Genomic DNA, 15,667 nt, shown 5'->3' on the forward strand with positions numbered 1-15,667 from the left:
ATATGTGTGTGTGTGTGTGTGTGTGTGTGTGTGTGTATGTGTGTGTGTGTGTGTGTGCTTTTTGTTCTAAGTAGCTGGGAAAGGAGAGCCACTGCAAATGTTGGAAGGAGCCTCCCTCAGACAGTGGCCATATTGGACTGTAAGGTGGTGTGGCCTCACAATTCGGCTGCGGCCGCACGAATTCGTCCTAACTCCTGTTTTGGCCACGGTCGAGAGCAGACGTTCAGTTCCTGCTTGGACATCTTCATAGGACCGCCACCTTGGCCTCAGCCACGTGTCTCAGTTCAGGATAACCCTACTGGATTGCTGCTTTGGACTGCTACGGTAAGCCTAAGACGAACTCGAATATTTTGGCAGCGTGTTTTTCCTCCTACTGAATTATTTCTTGGCTTTTGTTAATGAAACCCCTCCAAGTAAATCCCATGATTCACCACGTGTACTTCTTTCTTTCCAGTCATCTCTGTAAATCCCCCTTCCCTTGTCAACCCTTCTCCAAGCCACTGCCACTCATTGTTTTCATGCTTAGTTAATTTCCATATTAGGAAGTGATCCCAAAGTGTCTTTTGACTGGCTGGGCCATCCATGTTACAGCAATCTTTAAGCATTTGGGCATGATATTGCAGTGAGTTAGGATAGGTCGATGGGATATATTTAGGGCCTTAATGCATGCTATTCCTATAGTTAATTTGACACCTTTCTCTTTCAGAGGGATACCTTTATTGTGTGTGATGTAGGAAAAATCTCAGTTTGCTCTTTGATTTGTCGCAATTTAGGAAAGTTAGCACATTTTAGCCAAGCACATGTTCACGTAAACAAAGGATAAGCCTGTTTTAGAACCAGCGCTCAGTCATTGAACGGCAAAGCCAAGGCTAGCACCCAAGCCTTATGCAATTTCAGCGAGGGAAATTTCAGAATTTTGCTGAGCCACATGTTTTACATGGTGCTTCATGGTTAAGCTATTCAGGAATGCTACAACTTTAGATAGGGTGCATGCTTGCAAAGTTAGCATTTCTTTGCTAGGGTTTAAGCGTTCGGACAAGCATCATTCTATAAAGTGCATCATAACAAATGAGTTTCCATGGAGTTTTGGCCTAAGAAGGCAAATTTCCTCATTGCTAGGAGTTAGGTAACGTAAATTTATGCATGCTATTTATATTTTGCTTTCAATTTTAGTTGTATAGACATATACAACTGACTAGGGAATGTTTATTGTCATATTATATTAGAATTGTTAGACTGAGAGAGAGAGAGAGAGAGAGAGAGAGAGAGAGAGAGAGAGAGAGAGAGAGAGAGAGAGAGAGGTTCATACTCTTAAATCTTATCTAGGTTGTTAACCATTTAATTTTTACAAAACCTGCTAAGATTATTTAGCCCATCAGAGGGAAATAGGCATTTTATTGATTTCATACCTGATAAGCAGTCCTATATAGAATTTCATATTCTAAGACTAATTACTAACCTACCCCCTTGTGTTGCTACCCAACCCTTAATCATTGCCAGCAGAGAGCAGCATTTATGCTAGCCTATGCAGTTGTGCTTCATGCACACCATAGCTAGTACCTAGTGCATTTATCTTAGCTTATTTAGTTGTGCTTTATTTCCCACTGCTAGACCCTAGTGCATTAATATTTGCCTCTTTATGTACGTAGCCTATGCCATATGCACTTTATGTGTACCCTAGGTAGTGACTATGTGTTTACCTGTGCTGATCCACTTTATGTGTAGATGAGCCTGTGAATAATACACCATTTCTAGTGCATTTATTCTAACCTCTGGTGGTGTTACTTTATGTCCCATCAGTAGACACTAGTGCATTTATATTTACCCTTTTATGTACCTAGCCTATGCCATTTACACTTTATGTGTACCCTAGCTAGTGACTAGTACATTTACATGTGCTGGTCGACTTTATGTGTAAAGGAGCTGCATATCTGCGCCATCTGCAACCCGCGTGCCAATCATGTGGGGTGCCACATACCTAGTTCTTTAGGACCACTTTGCATAACAGTGCCAGCATTACCCTTATCACAGGGACACTTACATTCCAGTGTAGCCTATCAAGGTACACTGCCATTTAGAGTCATCTCAGTGGTGCTGTCCATTTTACAAGTGTAGCCTTGATTATCTTAATCCAATCTTAGTGAACAACACCTCTGCACCACATGTTACTGCTGTGTCTGTGGGCAAGTAAGCCTAACTGCTCTTGTGAACAGCCCTCACCTCTGCATGTAGGCCAAGCTTATTGAGTGCCTCGTGTAAGTTAAGCCTATCATTCTTCGTGAACCTGCACATACATGACCAGTTACCTACATTATCAACCATGTCACCTTTTATAGGGACACCCCTCTCAGTATTTGCTGGTGTTGCCTTAAGTGCATTGCCTAATGATACTTCAACCTCTAGTGCCTAAGTTGCATCGGCCCAAGTGCCATTTCCTATTCTGTGTACTTGCTTGCATGGCCTCTCATTGCTCATTCATCTGTGCCTATATTGCACAGCCTAAAGGCTGCAGTGTCTTTCCTTCCATGCAACTTTTGCACAGCAAGCCCATCCTCAACCCAAACCATCTAAGATCACTGTTAGCCTCGAGTAGTTGCAGTATCCATCCCTTAGCAAATCAACACCATGGCCACCTAAGAGGAGGCAGCTCTATGAGAGGTGCAGATGGACAGCAGGATATACTGGATACAGCTTACAAAAATGATGCTAACTGGATGGCTCAAAAGACACCCCTGGAACCAGGCCAAAGGGGGGGAACCCCTTCTGAAGCCTCCCTCCAAAAGAGATTTCAGTAAGGCATATTGCCATGTGTGCCAAGCATAAGGGCACACCCAGAATTATAGAAAGTGCCCTGCAAAAACCATCCTGTCAGTGTCCAACCCTGTCCCTCCTCCAGACTCAGTGCCACCACTGCCTGCACCCGCCCAAATCCACAGCCCAAGGGCTGGGCTCCTTCCAAGAGATGGATGTGGAAGTTCTGCACTGTGTAGCATGCAAGGGCATTCCCAGAATTCCACCCAGTGTTCCCCTATGTCTGTTACATCTCCTCCCAAATCTGTAAATGATTGTATCCTTGACTCCCTACAGACCAACCTAGAGGAGGCCAAAACCTGGGTCGCTATCCTGGGAGACTACTCCCGATACACATATTGGCAGGTAAATTCATTGGCAGATATAATGGAAAAGTTTCTATAATCATGTGGCATACATTACCCGAGGGCACCCAAGTCAGAGGACTATTCCCACAGTCCTCCTACAGGTGAAAATGCCCCAAGTAACACAACAGTGCCACTTAGGGGTGGTGGAGAAGATTCACAAGTGTTACCACATCATCCTTGGCTGTGACCTCCTGGAGGGGTACTCCATAGATGGGACCCCCTCCACTGCCGGATGACCTAGATTGCAGCTGGATTGATATGTTCTGGCCTGGCAAAGAGCCAGAGCCAACACCCGGACAGCCTTCACCTCCAACAAATGAGCTAGTGCCTAGCCTAGGATCTACACCTGTGTCTGACTCAGATTTGAAGCAACCTTCCAATCCAGATCCAGAGTTCCTTTCATTCATAGAGTCAGTGCCCAGACCTGTGCCTGGCACAGGGCCAGGACCCAAACCCTCTTTTGATCTTCCTTCAGGGGATCCAACTCCAGTTCTTCTCTTGACCCTGGCAAGGCCTTGCAACCTGCTAGTCATAGCAACCTGTGAACCTCTCGCCTATATAGCCAACTCTGCTTCTCCATCCAAGTCCTCAAAAGAGAAGACTGGTGGATGATTCTCGAAGTTCTAAGTTGGTTGCAGAGATCCAGGAACTGCAATGAAAGTTGGCAGAGGTGGATGGCACCGCTGCTGCTCTGGTTATTGCAGCAGCCAAAGCAGTGGCTGGCAAAGTGTCCGCTCTGCCCATCGAAGTAGAATCCCAGACTACTCCTGGCTTAGATCCCAAAGGCATTTCTCTGTCCTCCCTGGAATTGGCTTCGCCGGTTCCCCCTTTGACATCTAAGCATGAAGCCACATTAGCAGAGGCAGAGCCACAAGCAGAACCAGGAATAATTTCCACAGGTTCAACTAATAGCACTGTGCCCATCACAGAACCATTCTTTGGGTCAGGAGGCCCTCTTCCAGCAACAGAGCTCCACCTGTCTCCCAGTGAAGTGGCACATATTGTGCCAGAGTCCATGCTAGCCACTCCAGGCAAGCTTGTACTTTTTGTAATCAGTAGAAGGATGGCACCCTATAGTGCCAACCTATCCTAACAAGTCTTCCACCCAAGTCCCAGCCAGTGGCTGATCTGGGCTTGGACCACACACAGCATATAGCAATGATGATTCCAAGCATGGTCTGCGATCAATGTATGGGCAATGACAGTTCCTCATCCTGATGCCCTCTCTCAACTTCCCCAGGATGCCCTCAATTCTGTGGCACCTACAGTGGGAGATCTTGCTCAGATTACTGGTGAACATATGACAGAGGTTGAGCAAACCATCCCTTTGAGGAAACATTGTCGTCTCAACTTAGCAACTACAAAGCCAGTGATTGCCAAGAAAAGTAACTGGAAAGCTACTGGCATCAAAGGGCTAAGCCTCCAGTGCTACAGCTGGAAGGCCAAGTGCTTAAAACACGAACACTAACTGAGTATAAGTGTTCTTTCAGCACTGGTGCCAAAGCACAGTGCTATATACATATTCCTCATAGACTTAATCACTAAGTTAGTCTGGGTCAAGATGGACTTTCTGCCTTGCAACCTGAGGACCCCTCATGGCCCCATTTATTCGTTTGTGTTACTTACCTTGAACCATTTACCTAGTTAACAGAGCTACCCAGCTCTCATGGCACTTGTGGCCTTATTTTAAAAGAGCAATCCTGGCACCTTGCCCAGAGAAGGATGCCTAGGTTATACGGCTTGTATCTAAGAATCATTTCATTCTTGAAATTAGCTAAGACTGTTCTCCAGCCGCACAGGTGAGAACATGTCCTAGCTCCGTGTGTATTTTGTGGCATTCCAGCATGCCTATGTTTGAGGTGTTTTATTTGCCTACTTGTGAAATATTCAATTGTGATACCCAGTCGTATTATATTTAACCTTATTTTTATTATTATTACTAAATTTTGGGATACAGCTCAATGTTCCCACTTATATTTAACATGTTCATTTATCTTAGGGATATATCATTTGCATGTGAGGTAGTTTATCACTTTGATAGTGCTGAGCTAGCTTGAATCTGTGTGGAATTCAGTTAGTTCAACTTCGTGACCTTCGTGTCGAGTTAACTTAATATCCAAGTTTTAACATTTATCCCACAGACAGTACATCATTAAATGATGTACGCTTATTTAAATTTTAAATAAGCGCAGGCACACGTTCTTGGCATTAGGTGGTGCTATTTTATTCTAGGTATGAGAGAGTATGCTTAGATGGCCAGCCAGCCAAAACCAACCATTAACTTGAAGTAATTTACACTCGCTAAGGTTAATCCTGTTCTTGCAGACCTTCTGTCCTATTAAGGATGAAATGTCTACTAAAATGAGGGGCTACTTTACTGGGAGGGTTTAACCCTCACTAATAAGATTGCCAGCCCCACCCCCCGTGCAAACGTAGTGCAAATGGCTGCCTTCATAGCCTAATCCTCTCATTGTATCCCCCTGTATCCCTCCTTTCTGCTGCTGGATGGCTTTTTGTTCTAGGTAGCTGAGAGAGGGAGATCCACTGCAAAGATTGGAAGGAGCCTCCCTGAGACAGCAGCCATATTGGACCCTAAGGCAGTCCGGCCTCACAGCTTGGCTGTGGCCACCCGAATTCGTCCTGACTCCTGTTTTGGCTACGGTCGAGAGTGGGTGTTCAGTTCCCGCTCAGACATCTTCACAGGACCGCCACCTTGGCTCCAGCCACGTGTCTCAGTTCAGGATAACCCTACTGGATCACTTCTTTGGACTGCTACGGTAAGCCTAAGACGAACTCAAGTATTTTGGAGGCCTGTTTTTCCTCCTACTGAATTATTTCTTGGCTTTTGTTAGTGAAACACCTCCAAGTAAATCCCACGATTCACCATGTGTACTTCTCTCTCTCTCCAGTCATCTCTGTAAATCCCCCTTCCCTAGTCAACCCTTTTCCAAGCCACTGCCACTCATTGTTTGTATGCTTAGTTAATTTCCATATTAGGAAGTGATACCAAAGTCTCTTTTGACTGGCTGAGCCATTCATGTCCCTGCTTAAGTGGTTACAGTAATCTTTAAGCATTCGGGCATGACACTGCAGTGAGTTAGGATAGCTTGATAATATATATTTAGGGATACCTTTATTGTGTGTGATGTAGGACAAATCTCAGTTCGCTCTCTCATTCATCTCTGGAACCCTCCATGTGCAATGGAGCAAAGGAATTTCATCTTTTACAGCACCATTAAATGCTTACTATTTATGATTGTAATTTATGGTTGTAATTAACGTGTGGGCTATTGTTATTATTTGTTAAGAAAATGTAGTTAATGGTTAACTGGTATAATTACACCTTACAGTAACATAACGAAGGGTCAATAATCAAGGTTAGTATTCCCAGACTTTTCATTCTTCTCAGTTTTTTTGTAATAGTGTCAGCCATCTTATAGCAGTCCATTGTATGGCCACGGCTGTCAAGTAACAATATATATATATATATATATATATATATATATATATATATATATGATGTGATAAATAGTCATATATATATATATATATATATATATATATATATATATATATATATATATATATCATACCCAGACTAGAGTGAATTCAAATAAAACAACACATCGATAATTGCGCATTCACACCCGAACTGCTGAAATGTGGATGAAGTAGTCCCTCGTGCGGGAAACTTTCACAGAGCCACTACATTCATGCCCCTGCACAGAATGCTCATCATTCTATCCTAGTGACTTTGACTCTGTCCACACTCTCACAGTACCTGGTTGTTGTGACCCTTCCTTTACATTTATCAAGCACTTTCTATGTCTTCATCTCCTCCTCCCTCCTAAGATTTATAAACCTTTATGGCAACGGAGCATAAATTTTGAATGCAAAAGAAAGAAAAATGGTAGAAGCAGCTTAGATGAAGTGTTTGTGCAGTGCATGTGATGATAAATAAAACTGAAAGGGTGATAAATGTAATGATCAGACATGGTCAAATGGTTAGCGTTAATGAAAGAATGGACATGTGGTGTGAATTGGGTTGATAATGTGGACAGAATAAAAGATGATATTTTGGTTAAAGGAGGGCACATATCACTGGTGCTAGGAAACAAAGGAGTACTTGGATTTTGCTAGTTAGATGGTATGAGATGGAAGAACAATAATTCTCAGGAGGCACAAGAGCGGGTAAAAGACAAGTGTGTGAATAGCGTAGTGAGCGTTGAGCGAGTATAAAATATAACCTTTTTTTGACGGAGGTTCATCCACGATTCAGTAGTTAAAAGTATAAATGTGGCATTGACTGCCGAATTATTTTTTCTCTGAAGTTTAATGTTAAAAAATACAATACAATCCACATCACAAAAACTGATAAGTCGAATAGTATTGTAATTTTAGATAAAGCTGACTACATACTACATATGCAAGCCCTACTGGATGATGATACGACTTACAAAAAATTAACAAAAAATCCCCTTGATCAAGTCATAATAAATTTCAATATCACAGTGAAAAATTCCTTAAAGATAAAAAAGAACTAATAGGTCAGTTGTCAGTAAAATTTCCCTCGTTACCTTACATATACGGATTAGTAAAATCGCACAAAGAAAATAATCTTATGCGGCCTATTATCAGTATCATATAAACTTTCGAAACATATTACCAAGCTCTTGTCCCCGTTACTTGGAACTACCTCCGATTCTCACATATATAATTCTCTAGATTTAGATGATAAATTAAACAAAATAAATTTCTACCCCACTGATAGATTCGTCAGTTTTGATGTTTGTTCTCTTTTTACTAAAGTCCCTATAAATTCTATTTTACAGAATCTTAGTAATGAACTAATCCATCTTGAATTACCTCTACCTGTAAGTCATATTATTTCACTCACTGGCTGCACATTTGTGATTGTAAGTGTGTATTGTGAATTTTACCAACCAAGATTTATACTCTTCTGGTTCGTCATATGGAGTGTTATATGGTCTTCCGAAAATACACAAAAATAATGTTCCTTTGAGACCCATTTTGGCTGCTTACAACAATCCCAACTATAAAATAGCTAAGTATCTGTCTGGTACCTATGCTACAGCCATTCTCTAATAATGAGTATTCTTTGACCAATTCTGCCAGCCTTGTATCTGATATTTTACACCAGGATGTTGACTTGCATATGGTCAGTTTTGATGTCACATCCCTCTTCACGAACATACCGTTGCGGGTGACGGTCGATATTATTTTAGAGAAAATCTTTTCTGTTGATGACTTTTTATTTCACGGTTTTAACAAGGACAATTTTAGGAAACTTTTAGAAGCTGCAGTGCAGGACACTCACTTTATCTTTAACAAGAGAATTTACAAACAAGTAGATGGTGTCTCTATGGGATCTCCTTTAGGTCCCATTATGGCCAATGTCTTCATGTGCTCTCTCGAAGAACAAATGCTCGAAAGGTGTCCCTTAACATGTCGTCCTCTCTTCTATAGAAGATATATAGATGACACAATTGCTTTATTTAGAACTAGGGCAGATGCGGAACATTTCTTAGAATATATTAATAGCCTACACACAAATATAACGTTTACAGTTGAGCATGAACACGATAATAAACTTCCATTTTTAGATATTTTAATCAGTCGAACTCCTCAAGGTTTTAATACCAGTGTTTTTAGGAAAAAGACATTTACAGGTCAAGGTACGAACTTTTACAGCAGTTGCTCTTTTATTTTTAAAACATATATATATATATATATATATATATATATATATATATATATATATATATATATATATATATATATATATACACACATATATATATGTATATATATATATATATATATATATATATATATATATATATATATATATATATATATATATATATATATATATATATATATATATATATATTTCAACATTAAGCTACAGAAAAATTAATTCAGCATCTAACGCCACTGTTACTAGGAGTTAGTGGATATACATACATACATATATATATATATATATATATATATATATATATATATATATATATATATATATATATATATATATATATATATATATATACATATATACACAGACATACATATACACGAAAACTGTGTAATCCTTTTTCTGAATTTCTGCGACAATGAAGAAAAGTTGAAGGAGTTCATGAGGGCATGAGCCCAACCACAATAACGATCAAGCTTGTCAGCCGACCTAAATACCCATATCAATCGGCAATTGAACACTTTCATGCGCATCTCAGTGAAACAACAGAGCATCTGAAGAGGTCTGGTAACATAATGACGCGTCAAGATTTGAATAACCGTGTTAATATGTTATATCAATCGACAGTCACAGAAAAAGTTATATCAATACTAAGTCAATAAGGTAAATTTCGCTATATTTGAATGGCCCGACTACAAGTCTACAACTGAAGTTTGCAAATAGCTTGATCAAGTGATGACAGCAGTTAAAATCTGTGAACATCTCATTCAGCTCCCAACGGCTGGTTTTCTATATCTCTACAATAAATGACAACAGTTGAATACATTAGTGAATTCCACGATCAAACAACTGAACAAGATTATGAATGTCTCAGTTAAAAGAGAAAGATGTAAATATTTTTAACTGACTCAGTAAGAAAATGAACAAGATTGTGGATATCTCAGTTACACAAGAATAAAATAAGTTTATAAATTTTTCAATAGAACGAGGATTACTAATTAATCTTGCAAATATCTCAGTTAACAATACAACTGTATAAGTCTGAAAATATCTCAATAAGAAAACAAAATGGTTATACGTTTGGGAATGTCTCAAACACTCAAGAAATCACCATTCTGTGAAATCTCAGTCTAATGACTACAATCTTATGACTAAGTCTGAATATTTCGTGAGAACCGTTGAGTAAGATTCTGAAAATCTTGAGGAAGCAAAATAACTCAACCGGTCAATCAAATAGAAACTTATTGGCATGAAAGTATCCAAGTGGACGCCGAGATTAATATTTTGATTAAATTGCAGCATTTTTCAAAATGTTTTTGCATATCAGTCAAAAGAGGAGATCGGTGTAATCTGTGGCAGTGGCAGTGGAAGGAAACCACTGATTAGGTTTATGATTATCTTCGTCAAACGGCTTTTGTATATCGATCAATAAAAACAACAGCAATGACGGAATACTTTTCAAATACCTCGATCCAGCCACAACCGGTTTAATGAATATCTGAGGCCAGTAAAAGAGAACAAAAGGGACACGAGTGTCTCTGTCAAAACGAACATCTCATTCAAAAGACAAAAACTGTATCTTTAGGAGAGTTTATTAGTCAGACAACAGCTGGACAGGTTTGTGAATATCTTAGCCTTAGAAGAAAGTTTGAATAAGTTCTCCAATATTAAGAAGAAGAAGAAAAGTGCAGTGTAAACAAAGGTTGTCATTTTACAAGCTCCTATTTTTCTCAATTATTTCGGTGAACGAGGGAAATATGAATGCCTAAGGTAATGCCATGTAGCTTTTAAAGTATCAAGGATAGCATAGACATTGAACATTTCCTTGTTGACAGTGAAAGTAAATTAGATAGGAAAGAAATTTTCTAAACACTTTCCTGGCCTGGCCGGGCAGGCCATATGCCCTCGGGCTATGGCTGTGACGTAATAGAAGTGACGTATAGAGCTTTCGGACGAAGTGAAAATGACTTCATTTTATACGCCACCCATTATTAGAAAAGACTCCTTTGGTTTAATTTTTTCTGGTAAACCGAGCTTGAATGATGTTGATGATGGAATTTTTGAAAAGCTGAGAATTGATATTGAAGATTTGATTGGTGTTCAAGAAATGCGAGGCAATAAAGTGATCTTGAAGTTCCGGAATCAATGTGTATATGAAACTTTTCTAAACAATTATGATGAAAAAGTAATTTGTTTACCTAATAGTCTGGAGGTGAAAGTAGTTAATTTCAGCAGTGTCTTTACATTTGTCTCGATAAGGTACGCTCCATTTGATATGCAAAACAGTATGTTGAGTGATGTATTAAGCTCGTACGGGAAAGTTATTGGGATACGTGATAATACTACCTCACCCGGTAGACGTAAAGGACTGTTAAACGGAATACGAATGGCTAAAATGGAGATTAAGAAAAGCATTCCATCGGCGCTTCTCATAGGAGGACATAATATTTCTTTCATGTATAACGGACAGAAAAAGACATGTCTCAAATGTGGCAGTGACATTTTGCTGTAGTTTGATCCTTGGATAGAATAGTGAATATTTTTGAGCATGAGAAGGATTTTCCAAGTCTGCCGAGTCTACGAGGGAAGAAACACAAGAGAACGAAACAAAAGGGAACGAACAAAACTTTGATAAGGAAAAGCAAGAGTCACTACGTGAAGATACACCAAATGGTAAAAATGTTCATAATATCAAGAGTGCAATAGTGGAAAATGGCAACAACAAGCCAAGTGTTTTAACAGAAAGGAAGAATATTGAGCTTGAGGATAGTGAAAAACTCGAAGAATGTGAGGATAAGGATTCAAATGAGGAGGAGGAGGTGATATCTGTCGATGAGGAGGTACATAGTGGACCAAGTTGGGAAGCGTCTGAATTGGTGATTATAGGCTACCACAAGAAACTACACCTGTTGAAGGCAGCACTATTATCACGAAGAATGTTGACGTTCATCAAGAGGACAGAAAGATAAATCTGAAACCGGGACACGAAATTGGTCAAGGACGAGAAGGAGGACGACGAACTGATGCAGAATATATTGACGAAGATTAATGGAGACTGATGGAAATTTGGAAAGTGCGTCTGGAAGCGGAAAATGGAAAATTCAAAGGGAAAATGACGTCAAGATGAGAATCTCAAAGAAGAAAATAGGAGCCCAAAAATATTCAAGATCTGAAGACAGTAGTAATGAGGAAAATTGGAAAAAATTGAGAGACCAGAAAAGGAAAAAGTTGGAATCGTCCTAATTTTACACCTTCAATCTCTCAATTGGTTGTTTAAATGTGAATGGATTAAATGACGTAGGTAAACAAATGAAGTTGTTATCCTTGTCTAGGTATTATGATATAGACGTTTGGTTATTGCAAGAACATAATGTGAAGGATTTAAAGGCTGAGTTTTTCACAAATTTTTATGATGTTTTGTTAAACCCAAGTAATAATCTTAAAGGAAGTACAGCAGTTTGTATAAATAAGTTTAAATCGTTATCTGTCATAAGCAAGGAAATGGATACTGAGGGACAGTTAATAGGAGCTAAAATATCCTGTTTAAATCATGAAATACCAGTCGTGAATATTTGCGCCCCTTCTGGTACAGATAAAAAGAAAGAACGAGAAGAATATTTTAGCAATAAAATCTTATATTATTTTCGTAGAAATGTTGAAAATGTAGTTTTCGGAGGGGATTTTAATTGTGTTACATCTAACAGAGATGTTAATACGGGGAAAGATAATTTAGTGTCAAAATCATTGCAGAACTTCATAAAAAATGTAGGATTAAAAGATGTAACATGCACTTGTAAAGGCATTCCAAAATATACCCATATTAGAAAAAGCTATGGTTCTAGGATAGATCGCCTATGTACTAAACAGCTACTCCATGATGTGATAAGTACTGATACAGTGCCTGTGGCCTTCTCTGATCATTGTATGGTCATTGCTAAATTCAGGATAGGCGATGTGCAAAAGGGGAAAGGATTTTGGAAATTAAATACGTCTTTACTGGAGACAGAAGGAGTTGGCGAAAACTTTGAATGTTTTTGGAGTCATTTAAAACTTGAAAAAGATAGTTTTAAAAATATAATTGAATGGTGGGAATTTGCTAAAAAGGAATGTAAAAGGTTTTTCAGTAAAGTTGCAACGTGGGTATCAAATGAAAAATATGGCTTAATATATTTATTGCAATATCGATTAAAATATCTATATGGCTTATGTAATGCTGGGAATGATAAATATGATGAAATTTATGCTTTGAAAAGTAAAATAAACTGTCTCCAAAACGAACTTTGTGAAGGAATTAAAATAAGAGCAAAATTAAAGGATCCAGTGGAAGGGGAAAAATTATCATCGCACTTACTTACTTGGGAGGGAGAAAAAGTATAAAGGCAATTACCTGGTAAAGAAGCTAAAAGGTAAAAGTGGAAATATGGTAACAGATACAAAGGCTGTTCTCCTGTTTCTTAAGGATCATTTTAAAGTAATGTATGAATTTATTGGGGGAAATCACGAAGAACAATCATATCTGCTTGAGAAATGCAAAAAAAAAAAAACAAAAAGGCAGATGAAGAGGACAATGAACTTTTAGGGGAGGAATTTGATACAAAAGAATTATGGGAATCATTGAATAAAATGAGTAAAGGGAAATCACCAGGAAGTGATGGATTAACTGTAGAGTTTTATAAAAGATTTTGGTATATTATCAAAAACGATTTTTTAGAGGTAATAAAATGTATGTTGAAAGGAAGACATTTATCGGAATCACAAAATTTAGGAATAATAAAACTATGTCCAAAAAGTGGAAATTTGGAACTGATTGAAAACTGGAGACCAATCACTCTGTTAAATGTTGATTATAAAATTCTAGCAAAAACAATGACAAATCGGTTGAAACTTGTACTTGGAAAAATCATATCACCTGAACAACATTGTGGTGTTCCAAACAGATCTATAATTCACTGCAATAATACAATAAGAGACATAATAAATTATGTAAGGGAAAATAATCTGAATGCAGGGATGTTAAACTTGGACTGGTCCAAGCTTTTGATAGGGTGAACTTGCCATTCCTTTTTAGAATTATAGAAAAGTTTGGATTTTCAGAAAAATTTATTACATGGTTAAAAATATTAAATAAAGATTGTAAAAGTATGATATGTGTGAATGGACTATTTACAGGCACCTTTAATGTAAGAAGGTCGGTTAGACAAGGTTGTCCACTATCAATGTTATTGTATGTCATTTTCCAAGAACCATTGTACCAGCATTAAAAAACAATAAAAAATTGTACCCCCTACATTGCAAACAATGACAAAATTAAAGTACAGGGATTTGCTGATGATACAACAGTAATCTTTGCAGACGATGATTCATTAATAGAGATTCACTATGAAATAAAGAAATTTGAAGCAGCAACTGGCTCATTATTAAATAAAGAAAAATCTGTCATCTTAGGAATAGGTGAATGGCCCGGCAGAAGAAACTGTAAGTTAACTTGTTTCAAAGTTGTGGACTGTGCTAAAATTTTAGGCATTTATTTCAGCAATTCATATGAGGAAACTTGTGAAATAAACTGGTCAGATATACAGAAAAAAACTGAAAAGGCAGTTAACATGTTGTGTAAAAGATATTTAACACTTTACCAGAAAGCATTAATAATCAACTCTTTGATATTGTCAAAAATATGGTATGTAGCTCACATACTTCCGTTAAGCAAAAAACAAGCTCAAAAGGCGAATGCAATTATTTCCAAGTATATATGGTGTGGTATGTATCGACCTATAAAACGTAGTACCCTGCATTTGTCAAAAATAGAAGGGGGTTTAGGAATAATAAGTATTGAAGAAAAGGCAAGAGCAATCTTCAGTGTAACTTGTTTAAAAAGTATAGTAAACTGTAACGGGTTAACCAGGTATTATTGTTCTGTAAGATTAAATGGTATGATGGAATTAGATAATTTATTAGAAATAGCATATTTTACCCCTAAATATTATTCTTTGGCAGTAGATGATATTAGGAAAGCATATCACAATAAATTCTTTCCAAATATAAATAACAGGGAAATGTATTCAATCATTTGGAGGAAAGAAATTCCAGTAGTAGAAAATAATTATCCCACACTTAAATGGAAAAATATTTGGAGAAATATTAATAGTCAATTCATTAAAGTAGAGGAAAGGGAATTTGTGTTCAGGTATATTCACGAGTCACTAGCAATAAAACAAAGGCTTCATATGCTGAAGTTAAGAGAGGACTCAAAATGTGACCAATGTGGGGAAACAGAGTATCAAATGCATATTTTTTACTTCTGTAGAGAAAAGAAAAATATAGTAAATTGGTTTAATTCCATTCTAAGGAAATGCTGTAAACTAAATAATTATAGTTTATTGAAACTATTATTCTATGATATAGTAGGGAAATCAAACGTTGATAAAAACACAGCCATTGTATTGATCACCAGCTATTTGTATTGTTTGTGGATGTGTTACAAACACAACGATAGCTGCCAAAATATAATTGATTTTTTGAAAAAGAAACTAGAAACACAAAGGATGTATATTAAATATAGATATGCAAGCAATATTTCCAAGTATGTAACCAAAGAATTTTTAAATTATAAGTTTTGATTTTGATTTGTATTATTTTGCAGCAAAATGTTGTCTAAGTTTATATTTATATATTTGTATTACGAGAATTAATCAAATAATATAAATTATTGAAATGTAATTGTATTTTTATAATAAAAGATAAAAAAAAGTCTGAATATTTCGTGAGAACCGTTGAGTAAGATTCTGAAAAT

At 37.5% G+C, this 15,667-nt stretch overlaps 1 protein-coding gene across 31 annotated transcripts in view; it reads right to left on the bottom strand.

Moving 5' to 3' along the window:
- Positions 1-15,667, bottom strand: part of LOC136836319 (regulator of G-protein signaling 9) — a 1,320,722-nt gene that overhangs the window by 409,301 nt on the left and 895,754 nt on the right. The window lies entirely within an intron of this gene.

This window comes from Macrobrachium rosenbergii, chromosome 56 (assembly GCF_040412425.1).
Source record: "Macrobrachium rosenbergii isolate ZJJX-2024 chromosome 56, ASM4041242v1, whole genome shotgun sequence".
NCBI lineage: Eukaryota > Metazoa > Arthropoda > Malacostraca > Decapoda > Palaemonidae > Macrobrachium > Macrobrachium rosenbergii.